The 15730-nt window shown below is 44.9% G+C and overlaps 2 protein-coding genes and 1 non-coding gene across 24 annotated transcripts in view; 1 reads left to right on the top strand and 2 right to left on the bottom strand.

Annotated features, from left to right (window-relative positions):
* The window catches only part of NUP98 (nucleoporin 98 and 96 precursor), a 103592-nt gene that overhangs the window by 80150 nt on the left and 7712 nt on the right, over positions 1-15730 (bottom strand). For all 7 annotated transcript variants that reach the window (XM_058663486.1, XM_058663489.1, XM_058663487.1 and 4 more), the window contains exon 3: positions 10292-10393. The gene's annotated coding sequence lies outside the window, so the exon portion shown is untranslated. The remainder of the gene's footprint in view (positions 1-10291; positions 10394-15730) is intronic.
* On the bottom strand, positions 2574-2726 carry LOC118759640 (5.8S ribosomal RNA). The gene has a single exon (XR_004996325.2). It is a non-coding gene; the product is annotated as a 5.8S ribosomal RNA (ribosomal RNA).
* The window catches only part of PGAP2 (post-GPI attachment to proteins 2), a 28343-nt gene continuing 21160 nt past the window's right edge, over positions 8548-15730 (top strand). For 4 of the 16 annotated variants that reach the window (XM_058663506.1, XM_058663495.1, XM_058663504.1 and 1 more), the window contains exon 1: positions 9218-9346. The gene's annotated coding sequence lies outside the window, so the exon portion shown is untranslated. Of the gene's footprint in view, positions 8986-9217; positions 9347-11034; positions 11117-15730 lie in introns of those variants that run through there. The other 12 variants (XM_058663512.1, XM_058663503.1, XM_058663510.1 and 9 more) reach the window with 8 other exon arrangements.

Genomic DNA, 15730 nt, shown 5'->3' with positions numbered 1-15730 from the left:
GAGAAATATACTCCCTACTATTTCAAATAAGCTAAAAAGCTGATGTCCAGTTTATATAACTAACTTTCCAGAGCTTCATGAACTCCAGATATGACAACTTTTCTACCCAGAAATAGTGAACAATCAACACAAAAACCAAGACACTTGAAATGCTATCTTAATGACAAAGCAAGCTTTCTAAGGTATTTCCAGCTTGCTACTTTTTAACTCCAGAAAGTTACACAAATGGAAGTTATCTTTGTCACTGAGTTCTTCTGTAGTAGTTAGCAAAGGACAAATTTGTTAGATGAATGGACTAAAACAGTACTTTCTGCTTTACAAAATATTCATCTAATTTTTGTGAAAGTATCAGGAAAGGCAAGCATTATAATCCACAATCAAAATGAATGGGAAAAATATTGTTAATATTGTCTAAAAGGAAGAGAGATCAGAAAAGAGGGCTGGATAGAAGAATATCCAGAGATCACTCTAATGCCAATCAACTAACAGTACACCCCAGCAGAACAATCCCGCAATTCTGTTTTATGGTGTCCAGTCCTCTGATTGAGCCATTTCCTTCATTACAACATTCATTCCTCTAAAAATTACATCCCATTTTCTGTCTCAATACTGCTGTTGAAGATCCATCTGCTCCACAACACTGTCCTGCATTAGGCCCTTCAGACTCTTCCCTTTTCCACCCCCACCAGCGCAGGTACACAAACCCATCCCTCCCATCTGTTTCTAGTTACACAATCTATTTGTTGTAACACGTGCCATTTGAGAGTAGGAGCTGTTTGTTACGTCGGCAAACAGCACTCTGAGGTGTAAATCAAATTCAAATAATCCATTAGAAAAGAAAAATAATAATCTTTGACTTGGTACTGCTGAATTCTATTAAGCCATAATATTAGATTTGTGAGAATCCAATTTCTTTAAGTAAACGACCAATTACATAGCATAAAACAAGACTTTAGGAGGAAAAAAGTTATCTCAAACTAGAGCTCCTCAAAAGCAATTTTGTTTACCTTTTCAAGATATTTTACATCATTTTTAGTTAGTAAAGTTTCATAATTTTCCCTCACTGTAAAGGATGATCAATGTCTAACTAGTTTCCTCTACCAATGACTGTTTATTATTTCCCATTACATAAGCATCATACACTAACCACTTAGCAAAAACAGAAAGTACCACCACAAACAAAAGCAAATTCCTATCCTCACAAACACACACCATAGGAAGATGCTTTAAAAACCTGGTGGATGGCCCGGCAGAGCGGCCTAGTGGCTAAACTCCTCTCCTCGAATGCGCCGGGATCCCATGTGGACGCAGGTTCTAATCCCAGCAGTGCAGCTTCCAATGCAGATACCTGGCTGTGACCTGGGAAGGCAGTCGAGCACGGCCCAAAGCCTTGGGACCCTGCACCTGTGTGGGAGACCTGGAGGTTCCTGGTTCCCGGCTTTGGATCAGCGCAGCACCGGCCATTGTGGTCATTTCAGGAATGAATCGATGGATGGAAGATCTTCCTCTCTGTCTCTCCTCCTCTCTGTATATCTGACTTTGCAATAAAAAAGATCTTTAAAAATAAACAAACAAAAGAACTTGGTGGAGAGGGCGATGTCTGACTCAACTAGCTAATGTCCATGTGCAAGCGCCAAATCCCACAGGTTTGTGTCCCAGTTGTTCCACTTTGATTCCAGCTCCCTGTTAATGGCCTGGGAAAGCAGTACAGCCCTTGGGTCCCAGCACCCACATGGGAGACGCAGAAACAGCTCTTGGCTTCAGATCAGCTCTACACCAGCAATTACAGCCACCTGAGGGAGTGAATCAGTGGATGGAAGATCTTTCTCTCTGTACATAATTCAATCTTTAAAAATTTTTGTGGAGATAGAAATAAATGTTTGAGACTCATGCAATTTTCTTCTTTTTTTTTTTTTTAAGGATTTATTTTTACTGGAAAGTCAGATATCTGGAAAGGAGACACAGAGAGGCTTTGGGTAGTCCTCCACTGCTTTCCCAGGCCACAGGCAGTGAGATGGATGGGAAGTAGAGCTGCTAGGATTAGAACCAGCACCCAAGCAAATTCAAGGAGAGAACTTTAACCACTATGCCACGATGCCAGGCCCAAAATAGAAATTAGTAATTGTATTAATTCTAAACACTTCAGTACACATATTTTAAAATCCTTTATTGTTCCAAAAAGTACCCTCATGGGTCCGGCGGACTGAAACAGGGTTGATTCAAGAAAAACCACTGGTCTTATTAGTTTTGAAAACTGAATTAATTGCTTTCCAAATGACCATCAGTTTCATTTACAAGAATGACAAACTACCGCAATTAAGATTTTATATAGGACCCGGCCTGGTAGCCTAGTGGTTAAAGTACTCGCCTGGCATGCGCCGGGATCCTACACAGGCGCCAGTTCTAATCCCACAAGCAGGGAGCTGGATGGGAAGCGAGGCTGCCGGGATTAGAACAGGCACCCACATGGAATCCTGGCATGAGCAAGGTGACGACTTTAGCCACTAGTGTACTGCACCAGGCCCAGAACAATTAATATCTTTTTAGAACAATTAATCTTTTTTTTCATCAAGCGACGCTCAGACAGGCATAGCCCCGGGAAGAACCCAGGGCCGCAAGCGCGTTCGAAGTGTCGATGATCAATGTGTCCTGCAATTCACATTAATTCTCGCAGCTAGTTGCGTTCTTCATCGACGCACGAGCCGAGTGATCCACCGCTAAGAGTCGAGAACAATTAATTTTAACGTCACAGTACAAAAACTCAATGACATGGCTTGACATTCCATATTGCAAACAATCTAAAAATTTTAGGCCTAGCGGCTAAAGTCCTCGCCCTGAACGCGTCCCAGGATCTCATATGGGCACTGGTTATAATCCCAACAGCTCCATTTCCCATGCAGCTCCTTGGTTGTGGCCTGGGAAAGCAGGACAGGACAGTCCAAAGCTTTGGGACCCTGCACCTATGTGGTAGACCTGAAGAAAGTTCCTGGCTCCTGGTTCCTGGCTCTGCATTGGCACAGCACCAGCTGTTGCGCTCACTTGGGGAGTGCATCATCGCACGGAAGATCTTCCTCTCTATCTATCCTCCTCCCCGTATGTGACTTTGTAATAAAAGTAAAATAAATTTTAAAAAATTTAGGTACAGTATCAAAGAAGTATGTTAGTAATTATCTGAAAAAGATATTAAAATATGGCTTTTTCCAACTACACTATCTGTGTAAGGCTACATTTTCTTTACATACTTCATCCAAAATGTTCCAACTGTAATAGAAAAGATTGGTAATCCCCGGCATTAGAAAAGCAGTCGAGGATGGTCAAGTTGTTGAGACCCCCGCAGCCATGTGGGGGAGTCCGAGTCCGGAAGAAGCTCCTGGCTTCTGGCTTTGGAAAGGCACAGCTGTGGGTGTTGCGGCTGCTTGGGGAGTGAATCAACTGATGAAAGATCTTCCTCTCTGTCTCTCCTCCTCTCTGTACATCTCACTTTCAAATAAAAATAAAATAAATAAATTATTTATTTGTTTATTTTAAAGATTTATTTATTTTTATTGGTAAGTCAGATATACACAGAGGAGGAGACACAGAGAGGAAGATTTTCCGTCTGATGATTCACTCCCCAGGTGACTGCAGTGGCCGGTATTGTGCCAATCCAAAGCCAGGTGCCAGGAACTTCTTCCAGGTCTCCCACACGGGTGCGGGGTCTCAACGACTTGACCATCCTCAACTGCTTTTCTAATGCCGGGGACTCCACTTCCCATCCAGCTCCCTGCCTGTGGCCTGGGAAAGCAGTCAAAGATGGCCAAGATTCTGGGATCCTGCACTCGAGTGGAGACCTGCAGGAGGCTCCTGTTTCGGACTGGCACAGCTCCGGCCACTGTGGCTGCTTGGGGAGTGAATCAAGAGACCGAAGACCTTCCTCTCTGACTTCCCAATAAATATATCTGGGCCCCAATTCTAATCCCAGCAGGCCCCGCTTCCCATCCAGCTCCCTGCCTGTGGCCTGAGAAAGCAGTGGAGGATGGTTTAAAGCCTTGGGACCCTGTGCATGCGTGGAAGACCTGGAGGAAGTTCCTGGCTCCTAGCTTTAGATCAGCTCAGCTCCAATCATTGCGATCACTTGGGGAGTGAACCATCAGACAGAAGATCTTCTCCTCCTCTGTGTATATCTGACTTACCAATAAAAATAAATAAATCTTTTAAAATAAATAAATAAAAACAAATCTTTTTTAAAAATTCAGAGACCAAGAGATGCACTATCCCATTGCTGTACCGGCTTCCTAAACCCTCCTGCCTCCAGGCTCACATCCTCCAATCAACTTACTGTCCTATCCACCAGCTTAAACTTCGTTTCAAGGATTTAGCTAAATAGTTACATTTTAACACTTTTTATTTCTCAACTAAAAAACTGCCCACATTTCCCATTCCACTAAGTACAAATTGTAATAGAGCAAATAATTCTTAACATTTATTATATCACTGCATATAAGCAGACAAGACCTACATCTATGCCATAATGCCATCAAATATTTGAAACAAAAAAATAGTAAAATCACACAGCATCACCTTTTTTTAAAGATTTACTTATTTTTATTGGAAATGCAGATATACAGAGAAGGAGAGACAGAGAGGAAGATCTTCTATCCGATGGTTCACTCCCTTAGCTGCCACAACAGCTTGAGCTGAACTGCTCCGAAGCCAGGAGTCAAGAGCTCTTCCAGGTCTCCCATGCTGGTGCAGCGTCCCAAGGCCTTGGGCCGTCCTAGACTGCTTTCCCAGGCCACAAGCAGGGAGCTGGACGGGAAGCAGGGCAGCCGGGATTAGAACTGGTGTCCAGGGCCCGGCAGTATGGCCTAGCGGCTAAAGTCCTCGCCTTGAACGCGACCCGGGATCCCATATGGGCACCGGTTCTAATCCCGGCAGCTCCACTTCCCATCCAGCTCCCTGCTTGTGGCCTGGGAAAGCAGTTGAGGACGGCCCAAAGCTTTGGGACCCTGCACCCGCGTGGGAGACCTGGAAGAGGTTCCAGGTTCCCGGCTTTGGATTGGCGCGCACCGGCCCTTTGCAGCTCACTTGGGGAGTGAATCATCGGACGGAAGATCTTCCTCTCTGTCTCTCCTCCTCTCTGTATATCCGGCTTTCCAATAATAATAAATCTTAAAAAAAAAAAAAAAAAAAAAAAAAACTGGTGTCCATATGGGATCCTGGTGCGTGCAAGGAGAGAACCTTAACCACTACGCTATCACGCCGGGCCCCTAAAGCATCACATTTAATTACATCAATTACAAGCTCTAGTGTCCCTTGTACAGAAATGGATACTGATTTACACAATTGTTACCCTGGTCAAACAAGAACCAAGACACTGATTTCTCCCACATAAGCTACCATAGAAATCAAATCAGAAACTAAAGAAGGCATTTCTATGACTCTTAGCTTTTCAGCTTCCCAATACCAAATAATCCAAACAAATGCAATTTATTAACCAACTATAAAGTGCAAGAAAGATATGGGCCCGGTGGCGTGGCCTAGCGGCTAAATTCCTCGCCTTGAACGCCCCAGGATCCCATACAGGCGCCGGTTCTAATCCCGGCAGCTCCACTTCCCATCCAGCTCCCTGCTTGTGGCCTGGGAAAGCAGTTGAGGACGGCCCAAGGCTTTGGGACCCTACACCCACGTGGGAGACCTGGAAGAGGTTCCTGGTTCCCGGCAATGGATTGGCGCGCACTGGCCCGTTGCAGCTCACTTGGGGAGTGAAACATCGGATGGAAGATTTTCTTCTCTGTCTCTCCTCCTCTCTGTATATCCAGCTTTCCAATAATAATAATAAAAAAAAAAGAGCAAGAAAGATAAAAGCATGATCTTACTACTATTATTAAGAATGTTTTTGGGGCCCCGCGTGATAGCCTAGCAGTTAATGTCCTGGCCTGGCATGTGCCAGGATTACATGAGCACTGCTTTTTGTCCTGGTGGCCCCACTTCCCATCCAGCTTCCTGCTTGTGGCCTGGGAAAAGTTGAAGATGACCCAAAGCCTTGGGACCCTGAACCCACATGGGAGACCTGGAAGAAGTTTCTGGTTCCTGGCTTTGGATCAGCATGGGTTCAGCCATTGCAACTCTTAGAGAGTGAACCAGCGGACAGAAGATCTTTCTCTCTGTCTTTCCACCTCTCTGTATATCTGACTTTCCAGTAAAAATAATTAAAAAAAGTTTTTGGAGCCAGCACAATCACACAGCAGACAAATCCTCTGCTCTGTGGCACCCATGGGTGCCAGTTTTGTGTCCCGGCTGCTTTACTTCTGATCTAGCTCCCTGTACCCCTCTGGGAAACCCAAAAGAAGCTCTTCGCTTTGGATCGGTTCAGCTTTAGCCATTTCAGCCATCTGAGGATTGAACCAGCAGATGAAGACCTTCTTTCTCTTTATATAAAATCTGTCTTTCAAATAAAAATAAATCTTTATTTTTTAAATGTTAAAAAAAAGTAATTGAAAAAGAACACTTTCACTAGAGCAGTGGTCTCAATCAAGGGCAATTTTGACAGTTTCTTGATAATGTTGACTTGGGAGGAGGTGTCAGGTATAGCTAAGGACAGAATACAGTAACATTGCTGAAAATCCTAGAATACAGAGCAAGTCCACCATAATAAGTAAATGTCTGGCCCAAAGTATCAATAGTGCTAAAGAAATCTTGCTCTAGGTAGGTGCCAAATACTAGAGGTCACTTTCAGACCCAAAGAGTGTCCCAAACTTGCAAGAAATGCTTTCCTGCTGTGCCTCTCTGATAATGACTGTTAAATCTCTGAATATTGTAGTTATCTAATCTTTCAATTACACAATTAGTTATCTCTTCATTGAAAATTCAACACCTGTCCCACTCTCTCTACTTCTTATATTAGCAGCCATCATGTAAATATTACAACAAAAGTATATGAACAATTCTTCCCAAGCTTTGGATTTGGATTCCTAAAAACTTTGACTTTTACCGATCCAGGAACTAGTGGACATAAATAAAGTATCAAGGTACCACTTACACATAAACAGTATGGTTTATATCCTTATCGGGAACCAAACCTCAATAGCACACAAATACCTAACTTTACTGGCCATTTTTAGTGTTAGCTCCTGTGTGTTTATTCTGAAAACCAAGAAAGGGCCTACTATGTGCAAAGCAACCTGACCACAAAACAAAAAATTTATTTTAGTATGGTTGAATAAAAGCACAAACAGCTAAAATACAAAATGGCATGTGCTATAAATAGAAGTACCAAATAAGTGTTAGGGAAGCTTCTAAGAAAGAATGCCAGGGAAGGCTTCCCAGAAGAGGGTGATGCTTTAACTGAGAAAATGTCACAGAAAACATACACTGTTCACATTTTAGTATTTACACTACAGTTCCCTTCTGCTCTTACGCACTACTACGTTTCAGTTTTTGCTTTGTCATCTAAACAGCAAAGTGACAAGCTGATGGGAACAGACCAACAAGCTTCTCCAAACCTTAATGAGCCAAAAGAATTTTATCAAAATTATTTCTTAGTGCATTCATCTTGCTCCATCTCCAATTTTGTTTTAAAAATACCTTAACCCCGCGCACACACAGCTGCCCCCAATTGTTAAACTGTTTCCTTGTCAATTTCTCAGACTGTTAGAGGGAACGGTCACTGCTCTTTTCTTTGGTTCTTCTAACTTACTTCAGTTTCCAAGAAAGGAGTGTAATTTCCCGGCCCTACACTACTACAATACCTAATTCTGAACTCACTACCTGGGTGGACCCAAGAATTCCAAGCTACAAGTACACAGCAACTACTTAGCTTTTTCAGTCTTGTGATGTTTCCTACAACAGTGTGGTTGTGTAACTGTGTACTCTGAATCCTTAGCAACTAACACAATCCAAAAAACGCACGTTTAGAATAGGAAACTAGCTGAAGATCCCTAGTTACCTATGGATTCCTTTCACCTCACTGACAGTTTCAAATCCATCTTTAGTAGTCTGAGTTTGGATATTACTACCGACGCTTCTACCTTGCCTTGGCTTTTTAAGTACCACTAACCAACGCCTCTATTCCCGGCCCCCAAGGAAATCCTTAATTAATCAAGGGAAACTGGAAGCTCCATCCAGAGGATGAAATAATAGCAAAAATATCTATCGAGACACCTGGCATTCGCTTAATGCTCTTACTCTGAGTTTCAGTTTCCCCATCTATGAACTGTGGACATGATGCAGGATACGGCCACGGATTATAAATCAAGTCTAAGGTCCTTATGGGCACATTCATCCAGAAATGCAGTATGTTTTCATCAGGCACGATACGGAACACGTGCAAGAAAGGACCCTTTCCCTACCTAGTAACGATCCTAATTCTTAGATATCAAGAAAAGCCGACAAACTTCCGACTCAACCTCCCCAACTCTCGGCCTGCCCATCCCCGCACGACCATCATTGGACTCCCCCGGCGTGCCCCAGCGAGGCGCCGACCAGCGCCAAACCAATGAATGAGTACAGATCGAGGGGTGGACGCTCCCCCGCCGGAGCCGGGACCCCACCAAGCACACCGGGAGCCAGCTGCTCCGGCCCGTTCCTCCGGCCAGCCGCGGCGCGGGACTCGGGAGAGCCGAGGGCCTGGGACGCCCCGCGCACCCGCCCGCCCCGGGGAGGAGGAGCCTGCCGATCCCAGGCCGCCGCCGCCGCCGCCGCTCCGGGTCCCGACTTACCGCGCTGCGGTGGGGGAGGGGAGCGTCAAGAGTCAAGGCCCGGGCCTGCCCGCCACCCGCCGCTCACGGAGCAGCGCGAGGCCGCCGAGTAACCGCCGCAGCCGCCGCCGTCACCGCCACCGGCCACCACCGGCCACCACCGGCCGCCACCGACCGCCGCCGACAGCCGCTTCAGGCGCAGCGCGCACAGGGCCCGACTGCGTCACACGCCGCCCGCCGTCAGAGGCTCGCTCCGGGAGCTCCGCCCTCGCCGCCTGCGCATTGGTAGATGAGGCCGCCACTCTAGGTTAGTCCTCTTGGTCATTGGGCACTGAGTCTTTTGAAACCGAACGTGAGGGCGGTCTTCGGGAGAAGGGGAGGGGGGAGAGAGGAGGGGCAAATGGAGTTAGGGAAGAAAAAGGGGAGGGCCGGTAGGAGGTACGCGGAGTCCCGCCCCCGCGCAGCCGCGGTTGGCTGGGAGGAAGCCGTGACGTCACACAGGACCCCTGTCAGAGGGCTAGTGAGTGGCTAGAGTGGTGTGCTACAGGGCGGGGGGTGGGATACAAGGGTGATGACGCTATGTGCGGACTCCGCCTTCTTCAGTCGAGCTGAGAGACTCGGGCTGCGGAAGCTGGGGCCAATCAGAAGGAAGGCCCCAGGATGGCATGGTAACTATTCTACCCTTTCCTTGCCCCAGTCGGTGATGGGAAGGCTTCCTCGTCGCACTTCTCACACTTCCTGGCCAGACCGCGTGCGGAGCCGGAGGCCCTTGTAGGAGGCGCCTGTGTTCGCTAAGCTGTCCTGAGGCTGTTTGCAGGCCGCAAATCCCTACGTGCTGCCAGCACCAGCACACGCTGTTTCCCTTTCTCTGCCCCTACGTTAGATGTTTATGGACATTAAAAATCCCGTAGGGGAATGGCCCAACCTTACATCCTAGTACAAATAAGGATTCTTGGAACTTCTTTCCCATCTGAATGTTGAGAACCTGTATCTTGAAGGCTTTGTTCAAATGTGCCCACAGTGGCTGACCCAGCCCACCCAGCAAGCTGGGCTAATGCTCTGTTAGGACTCTGTTACAACCTTGTCAGTTTGTATCCTATTATTTACTCTAGGTAGGTTTTCTTTGCTCCGGGCTTTTGGCGGTCAGAGCTGCACTTTGATCCTCTAGCTGGTCTTTTCCTACCACGGCCTACCCAGGGGCAGGCACCTGATTTTACAAGGAGGAGAGGTAGCGGCTGAAGCTGACACCCAGAACAGTAGGAGCCGTGACTGGAAAGGAGAGCTAGCAGTCCACCTCTAAACCACCACTTCTTCCCAGGCTATGAAAATTGAAGAAAGCTTTGCCTAAGGCTTAGATGAAGTTAAATCTCAGATGAATTTAAATTTCAGTGGTAGCAAGGAATTAGCGATTATGAATTTGTTATAAAGTGGAGTAATAGAAAGACGGATGTTGGACCTAGCAGTGAAGACGCTGCTTAAGCTTGTTTGTGTCCAGTGCCGAAGGGCCTCTGGGTTCATTCCCAACTTCTGGCTGCAGTTCTCTGCCAGTGCAGTTTCTGGGAGACAGTGGTGATGGTTCAAATACTAACATTCCTGCCATCCACATAGCATACCTCCATTGAGTTTGTAGCTCCTGGCTTCCACCTTGGCCCAGTCCTGGCGTTTGCAGGCATTTGGGAATTGAAGCAGCAGGTCAGAGTTCTCTGTGATTGTTTCTGCATATCAAAGAAACAAAATTAAATGGAGTGGCTGTAAAGATAGAGTAAGATTGTGGATAGAAGAAACAATGTTGTATGTCTTTAATAGATGCCCGAAGGAAGAGAAAAAAAATATACGGTTGGTCAAATAATAAAGCTAGTTTAAACATCTGACTGTGGCCACCAGCCCCCCCAAAATCCTCCATTCAAACACCCCTCCTCTCCTATTGTCCTCCTTTGTCTTTACGTAAGAAAATCATTATGTCTCCTTGGAGAGGTAGAGTAGCTTGCCTTTGCCCTCAGAACTTTCTAAGGCTAAGAACCCAGCAGGTGCACTTTCCATTCCTGGTGCATGAGCCAGTGAAATCTTCAGTGGTAGTAACAAGCAGAAATACTGGCCTTTGGAATTATACAACGCTAAGTGTAAAATTGTTCCCAGCCATGTATTAGCTATATGAACTTGGAGAAATTGTCCTTGCCCTCTGAACTTCAGTGTCCTTGCCTTTAAAAATGGAGATAACGACTGTACCTGTCTCACAGAATGATTATGAGAAATAAATGATAATCTATATGTAAGGCCCTATATGATAATCTATATGATGGCACCTGGTATGCAGTGAGTCCTCCACAGTGATAGATAATATTTGTATTTTTTGTAGTGTGCCACGGAGTTGCAATTCTCAATCATCCAGGACATGGGTTCTAGGACGAAAAGGGGACTCAGCACTGTGTCTTGAGGGGGTGAGTTGTAACAGAGTGCCTCCTGTCCAAAGGACCAGTAGGAATGCAGGAAGCCTGGAGGATGCATGGGACATGGGCTGCAGCAAGGAGAAATTCCCCATAACCATGGTAATTTCTAAAGAACTCTTGTTAAGTGCTCCTTCCAGGCATATCAACCACATGCCCAAGGAGTTCTTACTGAGGAAACACAAGCCTTCCTGGCATACACATTCCTACTCTAATTGTCATAAGACCCGTTTGGGTCATCAGCATCTTCTTTCTTCCACTCTATAAAGACACAGATTTTCTGCTTGTTCACAAATGCCTGATCAGCCAAACCTGGTCCTTAGCATCAGGAGCCCAGCCATGTCCAAGCACAGCGCAGCTCTGGCCAACAAAGGGCTTAGACAAATCCAGCTTTAGAAACGACAGGCTCGGGCCTGGCGGCATGGCCTAGCGGCTAAAGTCCTCGCCTTGAACGCCCCCGGGATCCCATATGGGCACTGGTTCTGGTCCCGGCAGCTCCACTTCCCATCCAGCTCCCTGCTTGTGGCCTGGGAAAGCGGTCGAGGACGGCCCAATGCATTGGGACCCTGTGCCCGTGTGGGTTCCTGGCGTACCGGCCGTTGCACTCACTTGGGAAGTGAATCATCGGACGGGGGATCTTCCTGTCTGTCTCTCCTCCTCTCTGTATATCTGACTGTAATAAAATAAATAAATCTTTAAAAAAAAAAAAGAAAAAAGAAAAGACAGGCTCTTGGGAGCCACCAGTCTCTCACACATGGTTGTAGAATTCATTGTCGCTAAGACGGATGCTGCTCAGGAAAGAAACACATCTATAAGCATCACTGAATCATGAGAAGTCAAGATACTGTGCAATCTTCCAGAGTATGGGTTCTAGATTCCTCAGATGTTACACTGCAAAGAGCAGCAGAGCTGATGTTGAATTCTAGATCAGCTCATTATAAGACCTGTACAAATTACCTGTTCTTGCCCCAGTTTCCTTACCTCTGAAACTGGCACGATACTTCATATTTTATAAGGTGCTTGTGAAAGGCAAATAAGGTGGTGGAATTTACAAAGAACCAAGCCTGTGTTTGGCCCATTATAAGTACTCCGTAAATGTTGATTCCATCCTCTTGTCCCAAGACTTCATAAAGAAGGATGAGGTGTGTAAATAACACATAATGGCATTTTACAAATCCTATGTGAATACCTTTGACTTTTAAACAGCATATCCAGCTCATCACATTTAATCAATTTATTAATATATTAAGGATCTTATCAAATATTTTATACTTTTTTCAGTTTGCTCTGTTTCTCTCTTAGTTTTTTTTTTTTTAACGATTTATTTATTTTTATTGGGAAGTCAGATATACAGAGAGGAGGAGACAGAAAGACCTTCCATCCACTGATTCACTCCCCAAGTAGACACAACAGCCAGAGCTGCGCCGATCCAAAGCCAGAAACCAGGCGCTTCTTCTAAGTCTTCCACACGGGTGCAGGGTCTCAAATCTTTGGGCTGTCCTCGACTGTTTTCCCAGGACACAAGCAGGGAGCTGGATGGGAAGTGGGGCTGCCGGGATTAGAACCAGCGCCTATATGGGATCCCGGCACATTCAAGGTGAGGACTTTAGTCACTAGGTTATTGCGTTGGGCCCTAGTTTTTATTTTTGTAAACAACAGCTGCCATTTGTTGAGGCCAAAGTCTTTGCCAGATTTTTTTAAAAACTGAAATATAATCTTCACAACCTAAAGGATTCACCCTTTTAAAACATCTATTTTAGTTGATTTTAGTGTACTCATAAGGTTGTGCAACCCTCATCACCAATTTCAGAACACTTTCTTAATCCAAGAAGGCCCCATTAGCAATCACTCCCTCTCCCCACCTTTCCCTAAGCCCCAGTACCCAGTAGTCTCTATTCTGTATAGGCTTGCCTGCTTTCAACATTTCATATAAATTGAATCATACAAAATACAGTCTTTATATGTGGTTTCTCTCACTTAACTTTTTCAAGATTCATTTGTATGTAGCAAACATTAGTGTTTTATTGCCTTTTAAGGTCAAGTAATATCCTGTTGTATGTTACCTTTTGTTTATCCATTAATGAGCTGATGAACATTTCAATTGATTTCACTTTTTAACTACTATGAATAATGCTGCATGAACATTCAGTAAAAGATTTTTATAGATGAATATTTTCAATTTTGTTGGGTTTATATCTAGGAATGGAATTGTTAGATTATATGGTAACTTTTTTTGGTCCCATTTGTCAAGTGTGATTTAATTTTATTTTATTTGAAACATATAGCAACAGAGACAGAGCACTCTTCGATCTACTGGCTCACTCCCCAAATGGTCACAACAGCCAGGTCTGGGGTCGACTGTCCCATGAAGCCAGGAACTCCATCCTGGCTTCCCACATGAACTTGGGCCATCTTGTGTCTTTTCAAGCATGTTAACAGTGAACTGGAGCAGAAACAGAACATTCTTGATAGGGGAATGCTGAATTGCAAATGGCAGCTTATCCCACTGGGCCACATGTCCAAATTCTTACTACTGATTGTGTGTATTGTCTTTTTTTTAATTTAAGATTTATGTTTTCTTATTGGAAAAACAGATTTCCAAAGAGAAGGAGAGACAGAAAGACCTCCCATCCTTTGGTTCACACCCCAAATGGCTGCAACGGCCAGAGCTGAAGCCAGGAGCCAGGAACTTCTCCCAGGTCCCCTACACAAGTGTAGGATCCCAAGGCTTTGCTCCATCCTCTACTGCTTTCCCAGGCCACAAATAGGGAGCTGGATGGGAAGCAGAGCAGCTGGGGCATGAACCAATGCCCATATGGGATCCTGGTGCTTGCAAGCGGAGGATTAGGCAGTTAAGCCTACACGCTGGCCCCTGAATGTTGACTTTAAAAAAAAAAAAAAAAACTTACTGAGTTGAAGGTCACAGCCTGTAAAGTAAAGCTTTTGGGTGAACAGTTCAATGGCATTTAGTTCATTTGCATTCTTCCTAGTTCCAAACATTTCCATTACTCCAAAGTAAGACCTGTTAATCCTTTAGGGATTATCTTTCTATTCCCACCTTCTACTAACCCCAATCACAACAAACATACATTCTATCTCAATGGACTTCTTAACTCTGGAAACCTTTTATATAAATGCAAATAGAATCATATATTTAGTGGCTTTTTGTATCTGGCTTTTTCACTTAGCAAGTTCTCAACTTTCATCTGGGTTCACATGTGTATCAGTTCTTCATTTCTTCCTATATAATATTCTGTGTGCCTATACTATATTTTATTTATCCATTAATTTGTTGGTAAACATTTGGGGTATTTCCATCTGTGTGTGCATGTTCCTGCACGAGCACTTGTTTTCAGTTCTTCAGTGTATGGACTGAGAAATAGAATTGTGATGTCATATGGTAAATCTATGTTTAACTTTTTCAAAACTGCTAAGTTTTTTTCCGAAGTGAACATATTATTTTAATATTCTGCAGCAATACATGAGGGTTCTAGAACATTTCTCCTTGTCCTTACCACTGGTCTTTCTTTTCTTTCAACTTGTTTATTTTGGGCCAAATGTGATGGATGAATTTGCTAATCCTCCCATGTAAGCTCTGGGCAACACAGGATCGCCCAAAGCCTTAGGCTCCTGCACCTGTGCGGGGGAACTGGAAGAAACTCCTGACTCCTGGCTTCGAATTGGCTCAGCTCCAGCCATTGCAGCCATGTGGAGAGTGAACCAGTAAATGGAAGATCTTTCTGTCTCTCCTTCTCCTCTGTAAATCTGCCTTTCCAACAAAAAATAAATGAATCTTTTAAAAGATGTTATTTATTTTAATGCCAGAATATGAGAGAGAGAGACCAATAGCAAACTTTCATCTGTTGGTTCACTCCCCAGATATTGGGCCAAGCGAAGCCAAGAGCCAGGAACCCATCTGAGTCTCCCATGTTTTCGGCAGGGGTCTAAGCACTCAGGCATTTTCCACTGTCTTTCCAGGCTCCTTAGCAGGAAGCTATATCACAAGCACAGCAGCTGGGACTCCAACACAGAGTCCTAGTATTGCAAGCAGTTAAGTTTTTTTTCTTTATAAAGATTTATTTATTTTTTTATTGCAAAGTCAGATATATATATCGAGGAGACGAGACAGAGGAAGATCTTCCGTCTGATGATTCACTCCCCAAGCAGCCGCAGTGGTGGGAGCTGAGCCAATCCGAAACCAGGTGCCAGGAACCTCTTCCGGGTCTCCCATGCGGGTGTAGGGTCCCAAAGCTTTGGGCCATCCTCTACTGATTTCCCAGGCCACAAGCAGGGAGCTGGATGGGAAGCAGTGCTGCCGGGATTAAAACTGGCACCCATATGGCATTAAAGGTAAGAACTGTAGCTGCTAGGCCATTGTGCCGCCCACTCCCTCCTTTTTTTTTTAAAGCTGAATTTTTTTTTTTATTTATTTACTTTTATTGGAAACTCAGACATACAAAGAGGAGGAGAAACAGAGAGGAAGGTCCTCCGTCCGATAGTTCACTCCTCAAGTGACTGCAACAGCTGGAGCTGAGCCAATCCAAAGCCAGGAGCCTGAAGTTTCCACCAGGTCTCCCATGCAGGTGCAGGGTCTCAAAGCTTTGGGCT

This window comes from Ochotona princeps, chromosome 4 (assembly GCF_030435755.1).
Source record: "Ochotona princeps isolate mOchPri1 chromosome 4, mOchPri1.hap1, whole genome shotgun sequence".
Lineage (NCBI taxonomy): Eukaryota > Metazoa > Chordata > Mammalia > Lagomorpha > Ochotonidae > Ochotona > Ochotona princeps.
Note: the sequence above shows the minus strand (reverse complement) of the source record. Positions and strands in the feature narration are given on the sequence as shown.